Genomic DNA, 16,681 nt, shown 5'->3' with positions numbered 1-16,681 from the left:
AGTCCCACTGTCAATAACTACCTGTGCAAATCTGGACAAGCCACTTAAATCCTCTGGGCCTTAGTTTTCTCACTTGTAAAATAAGAGGCTGGACTAGAGAACTTTTAAGTTCCCCTAAAGGTCCTACATTTTTAGGAATTATCCCACTGATTAATATTATTCATTTACTATGAGTTCATTGACCTTTCCTGATTGTAATGAACACTTCTGAACTATGGAAAATTAGCTCTCAAAGCTTGCTTCATAGACTAAAGGCGGTCCTATTGCCTTCTGGGGAAGGATTTTACTAGAAACAGCTTACTCACTTCAGAAAAGTGTGGTTCACAATTTCATTGCCTCCGGTCTCCAGGCTGTGTCCTTTGCTGCCATCTTGTGGCCCCTGGGCTGTCCAGACCCAGGTGTATCCAGGGGGTCTTCAGTCCAGGTATAGGTCCAAGTATAGCTCACTGTTTTACCTTCTTCTATCCATCAATAGGAAGTGCTATTTCCCACACTGTGAGACAGTCTGGCAATATGTTTGTGACATGGTTATAATGTGGCCAGAAGCCTGATACCCAAGTGGAATTGTTGCGGGCTGAGAGGTTGAGAGGTTGTAACCCCTCAAAGACTGAAGTACATGGGTCATCTGGAATGAATTCACAGACACAAGCATTCTTTAAGCCAAGGTGGCAAAGTTTATTGTTACGCTTTTCAACAGGCAAGGATTCTTAAAGGATCCTGCAACCTTAGAGAGGTACAGTTAAAGTTTATATAGGATAAAATACAATAAAACATGTGCCAAATATGCTAAGTAGGGGATTCAGGGTGGGATTAGGGAGTGGTTAAGGAGTGGTCGGTCCTTAAAAGAACATGCACTTCTTGTACCTACTGCACAGGCATTTTACCCAGAGTTCATTAGGAAAAGCCCACAAGGGGGGGCCACATGGAGGTGTGGTTTTAGGCCTGCTGCGTCACTAAGTCAACTAGAGTTCAGGGTAACTGAGAGTTGTCCAGTCTGCCACCAATCAATGTCTTGTTAGACAAGATAGATGTGGGGAGTATGCATATGTCTTAAGTCTAGAATACAGTTAATGAGGAGGCCAGGATGTAGATAATAAGGTAGGGCGGTAGGATAGTATAGTAGTGGGTAAGAATGTCTTTATGACCCAGTGCAAAACCAGTTTAAACTAATAAATCCTTCAGGTGCTGTTTGGAACTGCACCAGGGAGAGAGACAAGGGTCTTGCTGGAAACCACTCATGAGTAATTACTAAGCACAGAGTCCTTGGGCTGGGGAGAAACTGTCAGGGGCAGTGTTTCTGAGGCTAGGGAGAAATTGGGGTCCAAGTACAAGCACCCAAACACAAGCACCCAAGCACCCCATCAGAGTTTACACTAGGTTCTATTTTCTATTTCCCAAAGTCTTCCTTCTGTCTAGGCAGTCATTTATTGGCTATGTTTACATCTTAATACTTTAATGCTCCAAGGACCCAGGATTCTTTGGTATGAGTGATCCCTCCTCTCATGTAGATCATATATCCTATATACCTCAGTACATGGTCTTCATTAATTGCTCTCCCTGACCTTCAATTATCTCCTGGTGGTCAATTTGGTAATGAATCTGTGCTCAGCTAGGCTGGTCCTTAGATAATAGAAAAATGGTCCATCTTCAGGCCTATGCTTGAAATTGTTACACTTTGGAAGGCCCTGCCAAAGTTTGTGTTGAACTGACATAGCCTTCAAGAACCAAGGGTCATCTTAATGCTGCAAGCAATGAAGTATTGTAATAGGTTGCCCAGTACAGCATAAGCATTTCTCACCTCCTGTGCTGCAGGGTGGCTGATGCTTTCTGGTGATATCATTGCACCGCTCCATCTGGGCCTGCTCCCAATTGATTTCTCATGGCATGCAATCTCTACAAAGTGTGTTGTCTCTGCTGGCGTGTGGGCATGGCACAAAGTCTCTGCCAAGCATGGCTTTTTGCTGGTCTTGAAAGGGTGATCTCTGAAAAGTGCAACACTAATGCCAGGGTCACTCCTGGCACTGACTCTCCCATAGTCTTCACCAGAAACATAGTCTCTTTCGAACATTTGTCTTGGCCAAAGTTATAATTCTCCCAATGTAGAGAGTCTTGAGACCAGACCCTATTCCCCTCTGGCCCCACGCTGCTGTTGCTCAGCAGAGCTGACTACTGCCAGATTATGGAACCTCACTATTTTCTGCTTCAGGTTTCTTAACTAGGCTGTTCTTAACTAGGATGCCATTTCTTCCTCATAGGAAGAGTAGGCTCTACATGCTTTTTCCATTTAAATCTGGGTGATTTCTTTTTGGTATAGTTCATTCAAAGAAAAAGGTAGCAACCTTAACATAATCATCTCCTGGAGGAAAAAAAAATACTTCCTAGGGAAAAAAATCAAGGAATGCATTTTTTCCCCAAGGAGTGATGTATCTGTTTCTTCCATAGCCTGGGCTAAAAAAAGCTTCTCGTCTCCACAAGGAGATTCTTTGCCCTAGGTGCCAAGCTCCTTAGAATACAGAGTAAAGCCATTGCCTAGCTAGCTGGTGCTGGCAAGCTTAATTCTGTCTCTGAACTTTATTTCTTTTTTTAAATAGTATTTCATTTTTTCTAATTACATATGAAGATAATTTTAGCATTCATTTAAAACAATTTTGGTTCCAAATTTTCTCCCTCCCCTAAGGTAGTAAGCAATTTAATATAGGTTATATATGTGCAATCATGTAAAACATATTTCCATATTAGTCATGTTGTGAAAGAAGAAACATACCAAAAGAGAAAAAAAAAACACAAAAAAAGTGAAAATTGTATGTATCAATCTGTATTCAGATTTCATCAGTTCTTTCTCTGAATGTGGATAGTATTTTCCATCATGAGTCCTTTGGGACTGGCTTAGATCATTGTATTGTTGAGAAGAGCTAAGTTATTCATAGCTGATCTTTACACAACGTTGCTGTTAATTGTGTACAGCGGTCTCCTGATTCTTTTCACTTCACTTTGTATTAGTTCATGTAAGTCTTTCCAGGTTTTTTCAAATCATCCTGCTTGTCATTTCTTTCTTCTTCTTCTTCTTCTTCTTCTTCTTCTTCTTCTTCTTCTTCTTCTTCTTCTTCTTCTTCTTCTTCTTCTTCTTCTTCTTCTTCTTCTTCTTCTTTTTCTTCTTCTTCTTTTCTTCTTCTTCTTCTTCTTCTTCTTCTTCTTCTTCTTCTTCTTCTTCTTCTTCTTCTTCTTCTTCTTCTTCTTCTTTATTTTGTGAGGCGAATGGGGTTAAGTGACTTGCCCAGAGTCACACAGCTAGGAAATATTATGTATCTGAGGCCAGATTTGAACTCAGGTTCTTCTGACTCCAGAGCTAGTGCTCTATCCATTGTGCCACCTAGCTGCCCCCTGTCATTTTTTATAATACAATAATATTCCACTACATTCATATACCACAACTTGTTCAGCCATTCCCCAATTGATAGGCATCCCTTCAATTTCCAATTCTTTACCACCACAAAAAAAAGCTGCTATAAATATTTTTGTACATATAGGTCCTTTTCCCTCTTTTATGATCTCTTTGGGATACAGACCTAGTAGTGGTATTGCTGGATCAAAGGGTACGCATAGTTTTATAGCGCTTTGGGAGTAGTTCCAAATTACTCTCCAGAATGGCTGGATCATTCACAACTCCAGCAACGGTGCATTAGTGTATCCATTTTCCCACATCCTCTCCAACATTTATTATTTTCCTTTTCTGTTCTATTAGCCAATCTGATAGGTGTGAGGTGGTACCTCAGAGTTGTTTTAATTTGCATTTCTCTAACCAATAGTGATTTAGAGCATTTTTTTTTGCATGACTATAGATAACTTTGATTTCTTCATTTGAAAATTGCCTGTTCATATCCTTTGACCATTTATCAGTTGGGGAATTATTTGTATTCTTATAAATTTGACTCAGTTCTCTATATACTTGAGACATGAGGCCTTTATCAGAGACACTTGCTATAAAAATTGTTTCCCAGTTTTCTGCTTTCCTTCTAATTTTGGTTGCATTGGTTTTGTTTTGCAAATGCTTTTTAATTTAATGTAATCAAAATTATCTGTTTTACATCCCTCAATGCTCTCTGTCTCTTGTTTGGTCATAAATTCTTCCCTTTTCCGTAGATCTGACAGGTAAACTATTCCTTGCTCTCTTAATTTGCTTATGGTATCACTCTTTATGTCTAAGTCATATACCCATTTGGTTTTATCTGAGTATATAGTGTAAGATGTTGGTTTATACCTAGTTTCTCCCATATATACATTCTAGTTTTCCCAACAGTTTTCGTCAAATAGTGAGTTCTCATCCCAGAAGCTGGACTCTTTGGATTTATCAAACACTAGATTACTATGATCATTTACTACTGTGTCTTGTGTACCTAACCTATTCCACTGATCCACCACTCTATTTCTTAGTCAGTACCAGATAATTTTGATGACTTTATCATATACTTTGAGATATGGTACAGCTAGGCCACATTCCTTTGCATTTTTTTTTCATTAATTCCCTTAACATCCTTGACCTTTTGTTTTTCCAGATGAACTTTATTATTTTTTCTAGTTCTATAAAATGATTTTTTGGTAGTTCAATTGGTTTGGCATCTAATAAATTAATTTAAGTAGAATTGTCATTTTTATTATTTTGGGTTGGCCTACCCATGAGCTATTGATAGTTTTCCAGTTGTTTAGATCTAACTTTTTTGTGTGTGAAAAGTATTTTGTAATTGTATTCATATAGTTCCTGGGTTTGTCTTGGAAAGTAGATTCCCAAGTATTTTATATTGTCTAAAAAACCTTTTCATGTTGGAAGGCCACATTAATATTTAGCTGTAATCAAATAAGGCTGCATTCAAGAAATTTCAATTAGACATACTTAAATGTATACTATTTTGTAAAAATCTAACTACTATGTACTTGATAATTTCAGAAAATGAAAACTATTTGTTAATTTTAAAGTTAACTAACCTTTTAATGACTGTTGTGTCTGCTCTTTTTTGGAAAGCATCTGAATATGAAGGTCTGCAGTTTCAGTTGATCCTCTAGATGGGTATCAGTCATTTGTGACCTTAAGGGCATCTTGATTTGGGTTAGGCAGGAGAATGTAGATTCACAGCAGTAAGTGGTTGAAAAGCAAGAAAGCATTTTTTGGGCATGTTGCCGAAGGCATGGGTATTCTATTACATTTTTCCATATTTCAATTGGATATTTCTTAGCATGAAGCAGTGACTTTAAAATGTCATCTACTGAGAGCTCAATCAATTCTATCTGTACTTCTTTTTTTCCAATTGATTTATTTTTAGTTTTCAACATTCACTTCTATAAGATTTTGAGTTCCTAATTTTCTCCCCATCTCTCCCCTTCCCCATCCCATGATGGCATGCATTCTAATTAACCCTTCCTCCAATCTGCCCTCCCTTCTATTACACCCCTCCTTCTCTTATCCCCATCCCCTTATATTTTCTTGTAGGGTAAATAAATTTCTATTCCCCATTGCCTGTGTATCTTATTTCCCAGTTGCATGCAAAAACAATTTCCAACATTCATTTTCAAAACTTTGAATTCCAAATTCTTTCCCTTCCTCCCTCCCGACCCATCCTCATTGAGGGGGCAAGCAATTTGATACAGGTTGTACATGTCTAGTCATGCAAAACACTTTCATAAAAGTCATGTTATGAAAGACTAACTATATATCCCTCCATCCTATCTGCCCCCCCATCTTTTTTCTATTCTCTTCTTTGACCCTGTGTCTCCTCAAGTGTTTACTTCTGATTAACCCCTCCCCGAATCTGCCCTCCCTTCTGTTGCCCCTCTTCTTATCCCCTTCCCCCTTACCTTACTGTAGGGTAAAATAGATTTCCATAACTGATGCTGAATAAAGTGAGCAGAACTAGGAGAACATTGTACACAGTAACAGCCACATTGTGCAATGACTAACTTTGATAGACTTAGCTCTTCTCAGCAATGCAAAGATATAAGACGTCTCCAAAAGTCTCATGATGGAAAATGCTATCCATATCCAGAGAAAGAACTATGGAGTCTGAATGTAGATCAAAGAATACTATTTGCTCTTTTTTTTCTTCTGTTTTGTTTTGTTTCTTCTTTCTTGTGGTTCCTTTCTTATTGATTCTAATTCTTCTTTACAACATGACTAATGTGAAAATATGATTACTAGGAATGTATATGTAGAGCCTATATCAGATTGCATGACATCTTGGGGAGAGAGGAGGGTGGGAGGGGGAGAAAATTTAAAATTCAAAAGCTTATGGAAGTGAATGTTGTAAACTAAAAATAAATTAATTTAAAAAATAAAATAAAATTTAAAAAAAGATAGATTTCCATACCCAATTGAGTGTGTATATTATTCTCTCCTTAAGCCAAATCTGATGAGAGTAAGATTCATTCATTCATTCCCTCTCACCTTCCCCCTCTTCCCCTCCACTGTAAAAGCTTTCTCTTCCCTCTTTTATGTGAGATAATTTACCCCATTCTACCTCTCCCTTTCTCCTTCTCCCAGTATAATCGTCTCTCACCCCTTAATTTTATTTTTTAGATGTCACCCCTTCATCTTCAACTCACCCTGTGCCCCCTATCTATCTATCTCTATCTCTATATGTAGCGATATAGATATATAGATATATTTATACACACACACACACACATATTTTTTCCCTCCAACTACCCTAATACTGACAAAGGCCTCATGAGTTCCAAATATCATCTTTCCATGTAGGAATATAAACAGTTCAACTTTAATAAGTCCCTTATGACTTCTCTTTCCTGTTTCCCTTTTCATGCTTTGCTTGAATCTTATATTTGAAAGTCAAATTTTCTATTCAGCTCTGGTCTTGTCATCAGGAATGCTTGAAAGTTTTTTATTTCACTGAATCTCCATTTTTTTCCCTTGAAGGATTATACTCAGTTTTGCTGGGTAGGTGATTCTTGGTTGTAATCCTGTCTCTTTTGCCCTCTGGAATATCATATTCCAAGCCCTACAGTCCCTTAATGTAGAAGCTGCTAAATCTTGTGTTTTTCTGATTGTGTTTCCATAATACTTGAATTGTTCTTTCTAGCTGCTTGTAATATTTTCTCCTTGACCTGGGAACTCTGGAATTTAGCCATAATATTCCTAGGGTTTTTCCTTTGGGGATCTCTTTCAGGTGGTGATTGGTGGATTCTTTCAATTTCTATTTTGCCCTCTGGTTCTAGAATATCAGGGCAGTTTTCCTTGATAATTTCTTGAAAGATGATGTCTAGGCTCTTTTTTTTCTCTTTTTTTAAACTTTTTTCTTTTTTTTTTTTAAGGCTCTTCTCTTGATCATGGCTATCAGGTAGTCCAATAATTTTAAAATTATTTCTCCTGGATTTATTTTCCAGGTTAGTTGTTTTTGCAATGAGATATTTAATATATACTTCTATTTTTTCATTCTTTTGGTTTTGTTTTATAATTTCTTGATTTCTCATACAGTCATTAGCTTCCACTTGCTTCATTTAAGGAATTATTTTCTTCAATGAGCTTTTGGACCTCCTTTTCCATACGGCCAATTCTGCCTCTTTTTTTTTTTTTTTTTTGGTGAGGCAATTGGGGTTAAGTGACTTTCCCAATGTCACACAGCTAGGGAGTATTATGTGTCTGAGGCCAGATTTGAACTTGGGTCCTCCTGACTTCAGGGCCAGTGCTCTATCCAGTGCGCTACCTAGCTGCTCCTCCCCCCCCCCCGCCCAATTCTGCTTTTTAAGGCATTCTTCTCCTTATTGGATTTTTGGAACTCTTTTGCCATTTGGCCTAGTCTATTTTTTAAGGTATTATTTTCTTCAGGATTTTTTGGGTCTCCTTTAGCAAGCTGTTGACTCATATTTCATGATTTTCTTGCATCACTCTCATTTTTCTTCCTGATTTTTCCTACGTTTCTCTTATTTGATTTTCAAAATCCTTTTTGAATTCTTTCATGGCCTGAGACCAATTCATATTTTTCTTTCAGGCTTTGGATGTAGGAGTTTTGACTTTGTTGTCTCCTTCTGATTGTATGTTTTGGTCTTCCTTGTCACCAAAGTAAGATTCTATAGTCTGAGTTTTTCTGTTGTTTGCTCACTTTCCCAGACAATTACTTGACTTTTTAACTCTTTGTTAAGGTAGGGCTCTGCTTCCAGTGTGTAGGGCATACTGTCCCAAGCTTCAGTAGTTTTGTGCAGTTGTTTTCAGAGATACTTCTAGGGACCCATAAGTTTTCAGTTCTTCCATGGTGGTATCATCTAAGGAGAGGTGTTTACTCTTCTCCTGGCCCATGCTCTGGTCAGTGAGTGGCCACAAGCACTCTTTTCTGCCATGGAACTGTAAGGAAGGTTCCCTCTCCACTGTTGCCACAAACTCTGCTATGTCAGTGCTCCTCCTCACCCCAGGAATGCCACCCAAGGCTGTGTCCCAGATCCAAGTATGGGCAAAGCAACAGAATCCTGTCTTAGTGCCAGCAAAGAGATCCCTATAATCTCCTTCTGATCAGTTCTTTGATCCCCTTACCATGCTAGGGCTGAGAGCTCTGGAAGCAGCCACTGCCACTGCTGCCACCACTGTTGCTGCTACCACTGCCACCCGGCTCGGGGCTGGACTGTGCTCCTCTCCCACCCAGGTCTGACAGACCTTTCCCACTGACCTTCTAAGTTTTCTTTGATGTTTGTGCATTAAGAAGTCTGGAAACTGCCACAGCTAGCAGCGATTCAGTCACCTGAGGACCGCTCAGTTTGCTGGGGCCTGGTCTGTGCCAGCATGGTCCACACTGAACTGTACTCCTCTTCCAGCCTGGCAAAATAGACCTTTCCCGTTGACCGTCCAGGTTGTCTTGGGCTAGAAATTTGTTTCGCTCTGTCTTTTTGCGGATTCTGATGCTCTAGAATTTGTTTAGAGTCATTTTTACAGGTATTTGGAAGGGTTATGACCCGAATGAAGTATAAAACCTGTGCCGAGTCAGTAGTATCAGTTGATTCATCCAAAGTGATTAAATAATACATATTTTCCTTTTGAAGTATTATATAAGTTGTTCTGTTAAGCTGAAGGCTAATTCATGCTGCTGATCAGTTATGGTTCTTCTTGAAAGAGGCAGTTGTTTGCACTTTGAAATGTTATCATGGTCTAAGAATCCTATGATCTCAACAATGTATTCTTTCACAATTTCTACATCACTAAATGGCTTCCCCTTTTTCCCTAGTATATAAGCTACCTAAGTTGCTTCAGTGGCATTAATTCCAGGTCTTATTGCTGCTTGAAAGAATTATCTTTGCTTTTGGTTTTTATCTTTTAATTTCTTCAATACAACCTTTTGTGCCTCTACCTCTAAATTAAAATATTTGTGGTCCTTATGAGTGTTATAATGCTGATGAGCACTGAATTTCTTTAATGATGATATTGCAGTATCACAAAGGAAGCAAATCATCTTATCTTTAGCAGAAACAAGATAATTTTACAATTCCCAATCCTTATTTGAAAAAAAAATCTGTTTTCTTCCTTCAGCATTTTCTTGGTCTTCTTTGACATGATGGGTTGTTAAACAGAATTTTAAAATACTGTCAAGCTATGCAACTATTCACTAATTCCACTTCAAACAGGAACACAGTGCACTGTTGTCAAAAGCTGATAACAGGCTGGTGTACTTGACCCCCATGAATTCTTGCCAACTAGCTTTGTGTGGTAGTGGCACCCATCTGGTGGGCAAGCCATCAATTTAACCCCTCTGCCTCACTAATGTTCTAATTGTGCTGGTCAATCTGGGAGGCTTATTTCATTGAAATTTATTTTATTCTTTGGTATTTTAAATATGTTCATTTTAAAAATAAAATAAAAATATAAAAGACAAACAAAAATGTACTAATAAAAATAAAAGGATTTGTTCTGTAAAATTTGGATTCAGTCAAAAGGACCTAGAAGGCCACATGTGGCCTTAAGGCAGCAGGTTCCCCACCCCTGGTCTAAATTATTTTAAATGGAATTTCTCTTCCTATCTCTTCCTGATAGTCTTTGTTAGTAATATATAGAAATGCTGATGATTTATGTGGGTTTATTTTGTATCCTGCAACTTTGCTAAAGTTGTTAATTACTTCAACTAGTTTTTTAGTTGATTCTGTAGGACTCTTTAAGTATACCATCAGATCATCTGCGAAGAGTAATAGTTTTGTTTCCTCATTGCCTATTCTAATTCCTTCAATTTCTTTTTCTTCTCTTATTGCCTTTGCTAGCATTTCTAATACAATATTGAATAATAGTGATGATAATGGGCATCCTTGCTTTACTCCTGATCTTATTGGGAAGGCTTCTAGTTTATCTCTATTACAGATAATGCTTGCTAATGGTCTTAAATACTACTTATCATTTTAAAGAAAGATCCATTTATTCCTAAGCTCTCTAGTGTTTTTAATAGAAATGGGGGCTGTATTTTGTCAAAAAGTTTTTCTGCATCTGTTGAGATAATCATATGATTTTTTATCAGTATTGTTATTTATGTGGTCAATTATGTTGATAGTTTTCCTAATAGTGAACTAGCCCTGTAATCCTGGTATAAATCTCACCTTATCATAGTGTATGATCCTTGTGATATGTTGCTGTAATCTCCTTGCTAGCATTTTATTTAAAATTTTTGCAGCAATATTAGGGAAATTGGTCTATAGTTTCCTTTCTGTGTTTTCTGCCTTCCTGATTTAGATATCAGCACCATATTTTTCTCATAGAAGTATTTTGGTAGGACTCCATCTGTTTTCCCAAATAGTTTACACATTATTGGAATTAAATGTTCTTTAAACGTTTGGTAGAATTCACATCTAGCACTGGGGATTTTTTCTTAGGGAGTTCATTGTTGGCTTGTTCGATTTCTTTTTCTAAAACAGAATTATTTCAATATTCTATTTCCTCTTCTGTTAATCTGGGCAATTTGTATTTTTGTAAATATTCATCCATTTCACTTAGATTGTCACATTTGTTGGCATATAATTGGGCAAAATAGTTTAATTTCCTCTTCATTGGTGGTGAATTCCCCTTTTTCATTTTTGATACTGGTAATTTACAATTTTTTACAAAATCAAATTAACCAGTGGTTTGTCTATTTTATTGTTTGCTTGTTTATTTTCATAAAACTAGCTCTTGCTTTTATTTATTTCTGAACTATATTTCTGGATCACCAATGTTGTGTCTTGGTCAGAGATGTTACTCTAGCTTAGAGTAGAAATTCTTTGTAGGTTCCCTTTTAATTTCAGATGGCCAGACTATAGCTAGTAGAGACTTCCCTGCCAACAAACTACCAAAGGCTTTCAGAATTTAAGGTCCCAGATTTCTCAACTCTGAAACTCTTCTGTCTCCCATGGAGATGAGTATGAGGTAAAAAAAGCACAAAATAAAATTAAGCCCCAGAGTCAAGGTCATCATCTCCTACCAAGCTATGTTCCTGGTCTTTCCTATGCAAATGAAGCAGCAAAACCTTTAGAGATTTTTGAGGCCATATTTAACTAAGCTATCTGGGTTTCTAAAGGAAAAAGTTCCCAGTGTGGACATGTTTCTGCATCTCTTACTTTATCCACTAACTCCCAGGGTGGTGTCTAAGTTATGTATCTATCCGTGTGTTCCTTCCTGGGTATCTGTTGTTTTGCACCAGGCCTAAATACTGCCTCTGTGTAGGGTTCTAGTAAGGGTATAGTTTATGATGAGAAAGGGTCTCATGTTCACTGTTTGTTCTGAAACTCTGCCTTATCAATCTACATATGTGTTCTGACTGCCCAGAACTAACAACAATAAACTTTTAGAATGAATAAATGTTGTAAAAGAACATCCTCCAGCATGAGAACACCTTTCTTAATTAAACCTCAAAGCTAATTTCCCCCTTCTTCTTCTTTATCTCTCTTTTGCTGCCATCTGAAAGGTCAGGGCCTATTTATGTATCTGTATTGTTGGGTACTGGAGAGAATTAGACCCTAGCTCTAGAACGCTTGGGGCACTTAGGTGGCATAGTAGAGAGAGCACCAGGTCTGGAATCAGGAAGACCTGAATTCAAATCCGACTTCAGACAGTAGTTGTGTGACCTTGAACAAATCACTTAACCCTGTTTGCCCCAGTTTTCTCATCTGTAAAATGAGTTGAAGAAGGAAATGATACCCCAAGAAAACCCTGAATGGGATGGTGAAGAGTCAGACACAACTGAAAATGACTAAACAACAAAAAACTACAATAGTCAGGCCACAAGTAGAGTGGTGGCCAGAAACAAAATTTTGGCTTACATGAAAGTCATTCCCAAGATCCCAATGATACCACATTCTCAGGCCCTACTCCCAGTCACTTGTTCAGTCACGTCCAGTTGTGCTGCCATGCACCATACCATCCACAGGGTTTTCTTGGCAAAGATATTGGAGTGGTTTGACATTTCCTTCTCCAGTGAATTAAGGCAAACAGGTTAAGTGGCTTGCTCAAGGTTACACAGCTAGTAAATGTCTGAGGCTGGATTTGAACTCAGGCTTTCCTGACTGTAGGCCCAGCACTCTAATCACTGAGCTACCTAGCTGCCTCACTCTCAGGTACTAGTTGTGGGAAAAGCTCCAGAAAAGGCATCAAAAAATCACTGGCATCACGTCATTAGATTACCATCAGGGAAGCATGTGTCTTGGACTGGAGAGGTAGTGTTCCATACAGAGCTAAGCTCATAATCAGAAAGATTTGTATTCAAGTCCTGTCTCACACGGACTATGTGACCCTAGGCAAGTCACTTACTTTGGATTTTCTCAGATCTGTAAGCTATAAGTGTACAAGAGGTACTACTTTACATTGGTGGAGGGAGTTTCTTCATCTGCAGTTCCCTATACCAATTAAATCATGGGTAGGGTTAAAAATAAATTCTTTGGATAGGTTTCTGGATAGTGTCATTGGGTTACATAAAATCATTCCCAGTGTCCCCTGGTGAGTTGATCCCAGGCAAAATTAGGAAATTTGTCTTCCAATTCTTCCAACTCTCCTCTCAGTAACCTTTCTCTCTTCTCACTTCCCCTACATCCAGATGCTCTATACTTTTTTGCTTTCCAAGGTCTCTCCTTTTAGAGGAAGCAAAAATATTATTTAACACTAATGGAGCGTTTGTAAGAAAACAGATTTAGAACTGGAAGGGTAGAGTTAAACTTTTCCATTCTACAGATAAAGAAAGTGAGGCCTAGAATTGATAGAAGTTGCACATGCAAATCCCTTGTTCATCAGTACTAATAATCAGTAGGTGATATGAGTCATTCATTAAAGTGAAAAAAAAAAGACTTAAAAGGAAAATTTGGATTGGTGAGGTGAAATTAGAAATGTGTTTAAAAAGGAGAAAAAATTGAGACCATTTCACAACTAAATATGGTAAAAGCTAATTTTCTTTGTGAATAACAACAAATGATCATTAGATAAAATGGTGTGAACATCACCCCAGGTTTAGAACTATGACTGATCTGAAATAATATAAAATTTTGATTTCAGAGGGTGCAGAGGAAATAGGACAATGGACAAATTTATAGTGTTCCTTATCTTTACATAATTGGACCTTAATTACATATGTAAGTAAAATGGTTTTCATATCCCTCCCCCAAGTTGTTTATGATAGCCTATATTGTATTAAAATAGCAAAGAAGTGTTACTTTTATATTATGTCCATTAAAAAAAAGAAACATTGCATATTTATACTGTTTGCTGGAGTATTTTAATATTTTAGGTGAAGGGCCATCAGCTGTATGGAGAAGACAAAACAATCACTATTTATTCAGTATTACTGCTGTATGTTTTCAGAATGAAGCTTTCAATGTTAATACAGTGATTACTTGAAAGCTGCCGTATGCAGCTGTTTCAATGCATTTTATATATTTTTAGAAACTAAAATAAATGCAGATAACTAGTTAGCATGGTATGTTAAACCAGCAGAGATATAATGAAAATAAAATTTATATATGTTTTAAATCTATCTATCCATATGTGTATGTGTGTGTGTGTGTGTGTGTGTGTGTGTGTGTGTGTGTGTGTGTGTGTGTGTGTGTGTAGAGGAAGGGGAAAGATTTTAAAAAAGGTTTATAACCACACATGGTATCCACACGAAATATAATTTCTCATATTCCTCTTTTTTTTATTGTAAGGCATTTGATTAGAAGATTTCAGCTGCTGCTGCTTTACAGAGAAAATGCCATGCTCACTAATTGCAAATACAGGAAAACAGGATTTTCATGCTGCGTTACTTAAATACAAAGCACAGTTCTGTAATCTGTACTATATATAATTATTCTTTTCTTTTGACTGTCACTTCAAAAGTGTATATTTTCTGATTATTATCATGAATTGTTAATGCTATAAAACAAAGACTAAATATCTGATATTCTCCTATATAATAAATTCCCATGACTAAAAAAAAATTAATTAAAATAAAATAAAGAAACTGAGGCCCACAAAAAGGAAGGTACTTTTCTTCCTTCATACAGGGTGTAAATGGAAGAGCTGGGATATAAACCCAGGGCCTTTGACTCCAAATCCATTGCTGTTGCCACTATACTTCCATGCACTTTAACTAATTACTGGGTATATGCCCCGCCAAAGATCAAAGTCAGGAAAAAATGTCTAACATATATCAAAATAGTCTTGGCCAAACTCTTGGTCATGCTATGAACTTATTATTATTATTGTTACTGCAGGTAAAGGAATTATATGATGACAGGTAATATACAGCTATAATTTTTATTCCATAATAAATGACTAATGGATGAGGTAGAACATATTAAGCAGATGAAGCTATCATATAAGAAAATATTTTTCAAAAAGGGAAAGATCTAGTTAGGAAGGAAGGAGGGACGAGTGGTATTTCTTCCAGCAAAAGGTGGCAATCAAGTCTGTTGGGGCCCAAGCCACTCAAATAGGGATTCAGACTATGATTAGTCTGAATTAGGAAACAATGACAACAACCAGTCAAAAACTGAGTGCTAAAGCTTGTTGTGCCATTGTTATAGGTTGAAGACTTTATTTTACTCTTTGTTACTTTAAAAGATGAACTAGTTTTTGGTATTTCTTTCTCCTATGCAAATTGAAACTTTCTATACAATTTATTAGTTGCCTCAGATGAAAAATCCGTTACCGATTTTGTAGTAGGTAGTCTGATCTCAAGTTAGTTAATCCATCATCAATAAACATTGGTTAAATAAAGTGAAGTGTGATAAAATGAGGAATGCCTGTACATCACGCGTTGAATGCTAACCTTTCTATTAATGAAATGTGATTTTGTAGTCTAGCTTTGTTATATGTTATGAATATCCAAGCAAAAGGAGGGGGAGAGGTAGAAAATCTTCAGGTCTATGAATTACAATTGTTTCGCGTTTAAGGTGTACTGGCACCTTTTGTTTTGTACCAGTCATTATTGTGATGGACTGAACCCTCCCTTATAACAACAATAATAATGATGATAAAAATAGCTAGCATTTATATAACTCTTATTAACATTTCTATAGCTCTACATAGTATACAAAACACTATACAATATACATATGTATGTGTGTGTGTATGTATACATATCATATAGAAAGAATTTCATGAAATAATGAAGAGTGAAATGAATAGAACCACAAGAACATTATATATGATAACAGAAATATTGTTTTAAATTTTCTTTACATGGAAAATAAAATAAAATACTATTAAAATGCCTTATCACTAAAAATGCTAACCATTATATGAGCCTTCAATGAGTCATAATCTTTTTGCTGGTAGAGGGTCTTTACCATCACGTTGATGACTGATCAGGGTGTTGGTTGCTGAAAGTTGGGGTGGCTATGGTAATTGCTTAAAATAAGGTGACAATGCAATTTACAGCATTGATTAACTCTTACTTTTACTAGAACACTTAGAGGCCATTATAGGATTATTAACTGGCCTAATTTTAATATTGTTGTGTCTCAGGAAAGAGGGAGGCCTGAGGAGAAGGAGGCAGGGAATGCTAATTGATGGAGCAGTCAGGACACACATAACATTTATTGATTAAATTCACCACCTTATATGGGTGTGGTTCGTGGTGCCCCAAAACAATTACAATTGTAACATAAAAGATCATTGCTCGCAGACAACCATAACTGATATAATAATAATAATGAAAAAGCCTGAAATATTGTGAGAATTACTAAAATGTGACAGAGACACAATGTGACTACATGCTATTGGGAAAATGGTGCTAATAGACTTGCTCAATGCAGAGTTGCCACAAATCTTCAATTTGTAAAAAACACAGTATAAGCTGATTTGTTTAATATATGTTATGATATTGTAGAGCTGGATACTCATAGGATTTACTGCTTTTAGGAGTGGAACCAGAAAAATAAAAATAAAGGTATTATAAGAATATCGAAAAGATAGGTCAAAGAATTGGAAAATGGCAAGGTAATCCATAGTAAGATTGGTCTAGGGCTGGAGTGGAGAACCTGCAGCCTCAAGGCCTCATGTGGCCGTCTAGGTCCTCAAGTGTGGCCCTTTGATTGAATCCAAACTTCACAGAACAAAGCCCCTTAATAAAAGGATTTGTTCTGTCGAACTTGGACTCACTCAAAAAGACACACTTGAGGATCTAAAGGGCCACATATGGCCACAAGTTCCCCATCCCTGGTGGGGAGATGACTTACTATTCTGTGAATTACTTGATTTGTTGAATCA

This window comes from Phascolarctos cinereus, unplaced genomic scaffold, assembly GCF_003287225.1.
Source record: "Phascolarctos cinereus isolate Bilbo 61053 unplaced genomic scaffold, phaCin_HiC Scaffold_3;HRSCAF=262, whole genome shotgun sequence".
Classification (NCBI taxonomy): domain Eukaryota; kingdom Metazoa; phylum Chordata; class Mammalia; order Diprotodontia; family Phascolarctidae; genus Phascolarctos; species Phascolarctos cinereus.
The sequence above is the reverse complement of the archived record's forward strand: the minus strand, read 5'-3'. Positions refer to the sequence as shown.